Source organism: Apium graveolens, chromosome 7 (assembly GCF_009905375.1).
Source record: "Apium graveolens cultivar Ventura chromosome 7, ASM990537v1, whole genome shotgun sequence".
Taxonomy (NCBI): Eukaryota; Viridiplantae; Streptophyta; class Magnoliopsida; order Apiales; family Apiaceae; genus Apium; species Apium graveolens.
The window spans coordinates 240,997,677-241,007,523 of record NC_133653.1 but is presented as its reverse complement, the minus strand read 5'-3'; positions in this window follow the sequence as shown (position 1 = coordinate 241,007,523).

The window sequence follows — 9,847 nt, the reverse complement described above, 5'->3', positions numbered from 1 at the left end:
TGTTTCCTTTCTTGATAAAATTTTGACTAAGTCAGAATTTGTATCTCGACGGATGTTTATTATCCATTGAGAATGAATATCCGTTGAAACACAACATCCATCGAAGTATCAATTATCACTCTGGGTATTTTATAATCATCCGTCGAAGTGTCTCAATCATAGCCATTATTTCTGAACATTATCCATCAGAATTACTTACAGCCTGTACTTATATTTCAACGGATAATCATATAATTTTGACAGTTTTACAATTTTTAAACGGCTATTTTGGGCTATTTTGATTTGTTACTTTATTTTACTTTATTAATTTTTACAGTTTATTTCTGGGATAGTATAAAAGAAAAATTCATTTTTATTCTTTTCTTTTATCATTCTCAAAGCAATTTCTCTAACTCTCTTCTTCTCCAAAGCAAATACTCTCTCTCTGCAACTAATCTCAATCACAGCATTGGCACCCATAGTCAAGATTATGTCCTCAACTGGCTTTATCTATGTAAAGAACAACTTTGTAGCTTTGGTGAACAAGTAGATTCCGGCATCTGAAGATTATCACAAGATGACGGACTTCGTATTGAATTGCAAATTGAATTATGCCATGCTTGAATCTCCAACCATCTATTATGAAGTTGTTGAGGAAATATGGACTACTGCAATGTTCAGCACCAATGGCAAGACTATTACCTTCACTCTTAAAGGTAATGAACGCTGTATCAACTGTGATGTACTTGAAAAGTGTTTTAAATTGCCTGAAAATAACGCAATTGCTCCACACACAGACACTGATGTGAGCAACATGCTAGTCTCTATGGGTTATGCTCTAACTGCCACTAAGTTAGGTGAAGTTAGAAGATTAGGCCTTAAAAAAGAATGGAGTTTCTTGTGTGATTCTTTTATCAAAGTATTTTCTGGTAAAGTCAGTAATTTTGATGTTGTATCTTATTCACTTGTGCACATGCTTTATATGCTTCTTAGTGATAAGTACTTCAACTTTAGCACTTCTGTCATGTTGGAGATAGGGAGTAAGCTAGGGGATATTAGGAAGAGCTCTAAAAATATCTGTTATGCTAGATTTTTCATGATGCTAGCTAATTTTGTTACTGAGAATCTCTCAATTGAGAACCCAAAAAACAAGTTAGCTTGTTGGTTTCAAGAGAGAAGAGTTATTGCTGATCTTAACAGGACTAATCATCACAAATATGTTCCACTTGTGCACATGCCCATCATGGAATAGCCTCAAGTAAGTGAGGTAAATACATTTGTCTCCACTTCTTCCCAACCTATTTCTTTGCCTTCAACAGTGGAAATGGCATCTGTGAATGTGACCAAACAGATGCCTACCCAAGCCACTAAACCAAAAACTTCTAAATCAAAAACAAAGAAAGCCCCTTCTGGTTTCTCTCAAAAGAAACCAGTTGCAAAATCTACCAAACACCAAGAGGGGAGTGTGATGGTGAATGAGTTAGGTGAGGGACAGGGTGAACATCAAAGAAGCCCTAAGAATAAGGTTGGAGAGGTGAGTATTTCCCAGCCTAGCCACACTGTAGTTTCCCAACAAACTACAGTGCTTAAAAAGGACTTAAGCTCATTACTAGTTGCATCCTCCCAAAAGGATGTAACTATTGAACAAAGCTCTCAGCCAAGAGCATAGGACAAGAGGGTAAGGGATACCATCTCACCCCAAACTTATGCTAGAATGAAGAAATCTAAACCATCTGGGGATACACAGGGTCCACACACAGTGCCTACTGCAGTCAAAGACTCAGTACATGCACCATCACAAAGTCAGCTTGATGTGGCTTCCCACAAATGTGGAGTCACAGCCAAAAAAATTTAATCATAGAAATACCTAATACACCAAATTCACCCACACATTCATTGGATTTAGATATGATTCATACATCACATCAAAATTCTCTATCATTAACTCTCTTGGAGAAGCAAAAAATCCAAGCATGTGAGCATCATCTTTTAGGTGATTTGTTGGCTAACTTGCCATTTCTTTCTGAGTCTACTAAAACATCTGTGACACCCTCCAAACCCGGGTCAGAAGTTTGGGGTCCACAACACATACACAATATATAAACCTGTATAAGAAATATTATTTGCAATGACCCTACTTTACATAACCACGGACCGCAACAGGTTAAAGTATGAAAACAAGCCACAACCTTGACTTTTATTATAACGTACCGAATCCCAAATAATTTAACTTACAACGGATAATAAATTTAATCTTACAATCTTACTAACTCTCTACCGTATGAAGCTCCTTGCTAGCTCGATCCAACTCAACTGGAACCTTAACCCGCACTTTGGACTGAGGAACTTCACTATCATCCATATCCTTTTCAACTGTAAAATATATAAAAAGAATCGCAAGGGTGAGCTAACCAGCTCAGCAAGTCATAACAGTGATAACTGAGGTTAAGCAATGTTCAAATGGAATGATTCAGAAGAATCAAGTTTATTGTTAACAATCGTTAGAATTGGATATTCATTTTAAGTTTTAAAACCAAGGTTAGGCTGCTGATCAGTCATGCACTAACCCCGAGCAAAGCACACAACACTGCTCTAATTACTGGATCCAAGGCACACATTGGCCTAACTTGACCATTGATATGGTCTGACCACGAATCTGGTCCACATATATAAAAAAACTATCCAATTCTAAAGCAGTTCAATATGATAAACAATATAATTCAATAAAACAAGATCATAATCAATGGTGGTTAAACACTTGAATAAGAATGTAAGGAAACTCATTGATACCTCAAGGGTATATCAGGGTATGTATAAGAAACAGTTTTCAGTCTGTAAAAGGATCGGGTATTAGACAAATAATGATTTTTCAAGGTATAGTTCTTTGACGTTATAAAAAATGGTCGGAGTATAAAAGTTTCTATGTTTTCAAACAATTTTGTTCCAGTGTTTGGTGTTTGGTAGTTATATATTTGGGGAGTAGTATCGTATTTGTGTGATTTGGTATCTGATGATCAACAAAAGATGGTTTACAAAGAATAAGGCTTACAGCTCAAGATCAAGAAGAATCAGGGTTCAAGGGTAAATTGTGAAAGAGATATGTCCTAAGTCCAATCATGTATGAGGATTTAGGAATAACTTTTATGTAATCTGTTTTGATTTCATTGATATTAATAAAAGACTTGTTTTGTTTTTATTTGGGGCTCTATCTATTTAAATATATAAATAAGATATACCACAGTTTAGAGTAAAGCTTTTTATGGATTGTGATGAGATCATAATAATGAGACCTAAAAGATGATAACTCTAAACTTAAATAGTTCCTGGTTGTAGGATTACTAACTGGTAATTAATAATCCGCAAAGATCGGTACATATAATGCTTGCTTCATTATGAAGGATGTCTGTTCTCATAGACATTTGTGTGGTGACACTATAGCTAGTATGTAGGTGCTTATTATAGAGTAAGTTCATTGAACATGACTCACAAAGCTCAACAACTGATGGAGTTCACTCACGTGTCAGCAGTTGTTCACATAGTGATAGTTGTACGAGTATCCTTAGACTTGATGTCATCATAGTCATCTTGTGTACACTGAAATATGCTTTGGTTTAGTTCTTAGTCTCCAGGAACAATTATAAGGGCTCTACTGGGTATAGGAATTTGTACACGAAGATAGTGTATGATCAATAAAGGATCTACCCCTTCCAGTGAAGGAAGAGAATGTTCAATGCTGATCCACTTATGCTAGTTCAGGAATCTCTGTCCAGAGTGAATGAAATTAGAAAGGAGTTTCTAATTTACATTAAATAGAACTAAGCATAGTGAATGGGAAAGCAAGTGATTAAATAAGATAGGCTTGACACAAGTTTCATGCCTTGTATTTAATCGTGACATTGCAGGATAGAAGTAATTAATTGTACGGTAATTACTCACTGAATAGGTTCTTGGTATTCTAAGCAGTGAATTCGTATTATCCGGATAGTCGCGATATGCTGAGAAGTATCCCTCACGATGTAGAATAAATATGATTAATTAATTAATCATATTTAATGAATTAGAGAATTTATATAAATATTGATAAAATAGTTTTATTATTATTTATTTCTACTACCGGCTTAATATTGAATCTACAGGGTCACACCATAAAAGAGAATGATTTAATGGTGGAGGAATTAATTAATATTGGCGGATAATTATTTATTTATGAAATAAATAATTAATTGGAAAATTTAATAATTGATTAAATGAGATTTAATTGATTATAAATTAATTAAGAAAAGGTTCTTAATATTATTAATTAAGAATTTAATTATTGGAAATTAAATCAAGTGAGAGAATTATTTCTAAAGAGTTTAGAAAAAGGATTAATAATTAAAAGGTGTTTTAATTATTAGTGAGAATAATAAAGGGTTAATAATAATAATATTTTATGGAAAATTTTTAGCTGAAAATTTTGCCTATAAATATACTATTATAAACCCTATTTTTGTCTCAACCAAAAAGATTTACAAAACCCTAATTCTCTCCACCTCCTCCTTCTCCATTACATCGTTTTCTTGGTGGATACCGGTGGAGTGCTTCACACTTGAGGAGCAGCTGCTAAGGATCTCTGTTCATCGTTTTTGGATCGCCATTAAAGACCTCCATCTTTCTATTAACGTAAAGCTTCTTAAGGTAAACATACTGAACTACGAATTAAATGTTATTTTTCGCATGGATCCTGCAGAGGGTTTCGGTTTTTTTAAGATTTAAATTTAATTTTCGCTGCGTTTATGTGCTAAAAACCCTTCAATGACATCAGAGCTACTTGCGAAAAGTTTTTAATTCGTTTATGTGTTTAACTATTTTCGATATATGAGCATGTACGTGATTCGCCATGATTTGATGTTGATATAATATGCTTATATATGTATGGTTTTGAATATATGATATTCATGTGAGTTGTATAATCATAAGATGATTATGTAATCTGTATATATACTGATATATACATGATTTATGTTTGTTCTAATTATGAGAATCATATTAGATACGGATTCTGAATTGGCTGCTGCAGATTTGCTGAAATCTGGGTCTGGTGTCCGATTTACGCAAACGAATACCCTATTCCATAGGTAAACGAGCGTTTGAACAAAACTGATAGCTAAAGCTATCAATGACTCGTCTGTAATGCGTTTCACGTCATTTACTGCCCGTAAACAGTGATTCTTGTTTTTCTGATTTGATTCTGATTTTTGTCATTTTTTTTATGATTAGATCATGGATAATATGATATGTTAAGATCAGATTATGTATTTTAACATGCTTTTATGTGTTGTATGAGCATGGTGGATGGTTATGGTCTTTCGACCTTAGTGTTATGGTTTTGGTTTTGGTTTTGGTTTTAAATAAGACTTGCATGTCGTCAATCTTTGTAATCATAAATCTCGAATGTAACTCGAGTTATTCTTGTAAGTTCATTAGATTAGTTTTACTTTCAATCATGTAATGTAATTGAAGACTCAAGAAGGCTATCCAATGGAGGTGATACAAAGAAGAAGACGAGGCATACAAGAAGTCTAAACAAAGAAGAAGACTTATTTTATAAGTAGTTGTATTTATTTCCATCACCATATTAGATTGACCTTGATCTTTATCATGAGCTTGATAAAGATCACATAGGATGGGGCCATAACCAAACACATTTACTTTATTGCACTTTATATTTAATTGTTTATTTAATTTATATATGAGATATATGCCTATGTTTACCATGCGATGATAGATTTAGGTGAACTTAAATCAATATAAGATGTGCTCTAGAAAATCTAGAATATGAATCGTTTCTTGCCTTAACAATAAATATTATGAATACGATCATGAGATTATTGTGTTTATGAAACACGTAATTGAATATGAATTTTCAATATTGAGAGAAAGGATGATTCTGTCAACAACAGTTTTCTATCTGTAAGAAAGGGTTATTAAGTGACGCCTCTTGACAATGCTCCACCCGATCTGGGAATCATCTGATTATCGATTATTGATTTGAAATATTTAATTTAAAAGGAAGAATCTCTTTATAATATGATTATGATTGTAACGTAATATAATCCCTCTAAAATTAAATAATATCATGTAGTAATTGGCCAATGACACAACGGGCTTGTGTCGGTCAAAGCCTTCCAACATGGTAGAAAGTAGTTCTTATTTTTGAATCATTGTCATTTCGTGCTACAGCCGAGGGCTTTGATTTCGAAATAAGAAATACTTGTCTATTACATAGAGATGTGTACATTGAATTAGAATCTAATGGTCGGTACATGCCACAGCCGTGGGCCGTTGGAGACTGATTCAATTGTACGAAATGTTGGGTTAGACTTGACTTAGAATATTGAGTTTGTCGTGCCACAGCCGTGACTCAATTATTCAAGAGGCTAAAGTTATATTAGGGAATAACATAAGATGTAATTGACAAGAGTTGTCTGCCTATTGAACATCACATGACGTTTTGTGCCACAGCCGAGGTTGTGTGATGGAATGTAGGATCCCTATTCCCACTAGCATTATGAATCCTTAATTTTCACTTAGGGGGTTGAAAAAAATTAGATAAACTAGTGGGAGACACTTATGAATAAAGACCCGATTCATATAGTGTTTTGAAATGAAATTGAATATTTGCTAAATGTTGTTATGTGTTTATCATTTACAGATTTACTATATTCGTCATGTCTTCTGCACTATCACTCCGGAGCATACTAGATGCTCATAAGTTGACTGGTCCTAACTTAGCTGTTTGTTTTCACTGTAATAAGTTGGGGCACTGGAAGAGGAACTACAAGGTTTACCTTGCAGAATTGAAGAAGAAGAAGGGTAGTAAGACTAGCGCTTCTGATTCAGGCATGTTCATGATCGAAGTTAATATGTCACTAGGTCAAATTTCTACTTGGGTATTAGATACCGCCTGTGGTTCTCATATTTGCAATTCGTTGCAAGGACTAAAGGGAAGTAGGACTCTTGAAAAAGATGGTGATTCTACGTATGGGCAATGGAGCGAGGGTTGCGGCCAAATCTGTAGGATCATTTAGTTTATATATGCCTACGGTCAAGACTATTATTTTGAATAATTGTTATTACATTCCCTCTATTGTGAGGAATATTGTTTCTATCCCTATGTTGGATTTGGATGGTTTTTCATTTATTATTAAGAATAATGAATGTTCTATCCTTAGAGATAATGTTCTTTATGGATGTGGTATTATAAATAATGGTTTGTATGTATGTGACATAGAGCATGATTTACTTCAGATTGAACAAACTAATAAAAGAAAATGAGATGATGAAAATCTGACCTATTTATGGCACTGTAGGCTAGGTCATATTAGTGAAAATAGACTGTGGACATTGCATAAGGAAGGGTTACTTGAACCCTTTGATTTTGAATCATATCCTACATGCGAGTCTTGTCTATTGGGTAAAATGACCAAATCTCCATTTAGTGGACATGGAGAGAGGGCTGCAGATTTTCTATGATTGGTACACACAGATGTATGTGGACCAATGCCTTCGCAAGCCATGGGTGGATTTTCATACTTCATCACTTTCATAGATGATAGATCTAGATTCAGATATGTGTATTTGATGAAACACAAGTCTGATGTCTTTGAAAACTTCAAAGAATAAAAACATGAAGTGGAAAAACAAACCAAACACAATATTATAACTCTTCGATCAGATTGAGGTGGTGAATACTTGAATGGAGAGTTTCTAGATTATCTCAAAGAAAATGGTATAGTCTCCCAGTTGACTCCTCCATATACTCCACAGTTGAATGGGGTATCTGAAAGGAGAAATCGAACTTTGTTAGACATGGTTTGGTCCATGATGAGCTATGCGAATCTTCCAGTATTCCTATGGGGTTATGCATTGGAAACCTCAGCATATTTACTGAATAAGGTGCCTTCCAAATCTGTTCCTCAAACACCATATGAGATATGGAAAGAAAGGAAACCGGGTCTTAAACACGTTAAGATTTGGTGATGTCCAGCTTATGTCAAGAAAATTGACCCTGATAAGCTGGAATCTCGATCCGTAAAATGTAATTTTGTGGGATATCCTAAAGAGACTTTGGGGTATTACATTTACACCGATCATCGGGTGTTTGTCTCTAAACATGCTACCTTCTTGGAAAAGGAGTTTATCCTTGAAGGAAACAGTGGGAGCAAAATTGAACTTGATGAAGTTCAAGAAGCACAAACTACTACGGATCAAGTGGAAACACCTGTTCAGACTGAACAACCTTCTGTGGAACAGCCCATTCATAGGACAGGGAGAGTATCTCGCCAACCTGAGAGGTATTATGGCCTTGTCATTAAGAATGACAATGAGTTGTTAATCATTGATGATGACGACCCTGTGACCTATAAGGAGGCTATGAGTAGTGTTGACTCAGAGAAATGGCATAGTGCCATGAAATCCGAAATGGAATTTATTTATACCAACCAAGTATGGACTCTGGTTGAGGCGCCTGAAGGTGTTAAGCCAATTGGGTGCAAGTGGGTATACAAAAGAAAGATTGGAGCAGATGGCCAGGTGGAGACCTATAAGGCCAGGCTCGTGGCAAAAGGATTCAAACAAAGGCAAGGGATTGACTTTGATGAAACTTTTTTTGCCTGTAGCCCTGTTAAAATGAAATCGGATTTTGCTTGCGATTGCTGCTTACTACGACTATGAGATCTGGCAAATGGACGTAAAAACGGCCTTCCTTAATGGGGAACTTGAGGAGGAAGTGTATATGACACAGCCAGAGGGTTTTCTTTCCAAGGGAAATGAACACCTAGTATGTAAGCTGTTGCGAACCATATATGGTTTAAGGCAAGGTTCTCGTAGATGGAACATCCATTTTGATGAGACAATCAAAGAGTTTGGTTTTATCAAAAACATAGATGAACCATGTATCTATAAGAAGGTTAGTGGGAGCGCGGTAACATTTCTTGTATTGTATGTGGATGACATACTTCTTATAGGAAATGATATACCGATGCTACAATCAGTCAAAGTATGGCTATCAAAGAACTTAACCATGAAGGACTTGGGAGAAGCATCCTACATTCTCGGTATGAAGATCTATAGAGATAGATCTAGAAGAATGATAGGTATTACCCAGGGTACATACATCCAGAAAGTGCTTAAAAGGTTTAACATGGAAAACTCCAAAAGAGGTCTCATACCGATGAGCCATGGAGTGTCCCTTTCCGAAAAAATGTCTCCTAAGACACCTGAGGAAAGAGAGCGTATGAGTAAGATTCCTTATGGTTCAGCAATAGGATCTATCATGTACGCAATGTTATGTACAAGGCCTGATGTTGCTTATTCAATTAGTGTGACGAGCAGATATCAGTCCAATCCAGGTGAAGACCACTGGAAAGAAGTGAAAAACATCCTTAAGTACTTGCGAAGGACTCATGACATTTTTCTTGTTTTTGGTGGTGAATCTGAGTTGAAAATAGAGGAGATGTCAGCATCGAGAGAGTTGACACACATAACAACGTAGCAGACCCACTCACAAAGCCACTTTCTCAAAGTCACTTTGATCGTCATAAAGACAAGATGGGTATTAGATACCAGAGTGATTGGCTTTAGTACAAGTGGAAGATTGAAAGAGATATGTCCTAAGTCCAATCATGTATGAGGATTTAGGAATAACTTTTATGTAATCTGTTTTGATTTCATTGATATTAATAAAAGACTTGTTTTATTTTTTGTTAGGTCACACACACTGTAGAGGGGGGTGAATACAGTGTATAGTACACTCAAATCGAACTTAAAGAACTTAAGTAACAGAAAACAAACTTTATTGAAACAATAAACTCTGTTATAGTATGGA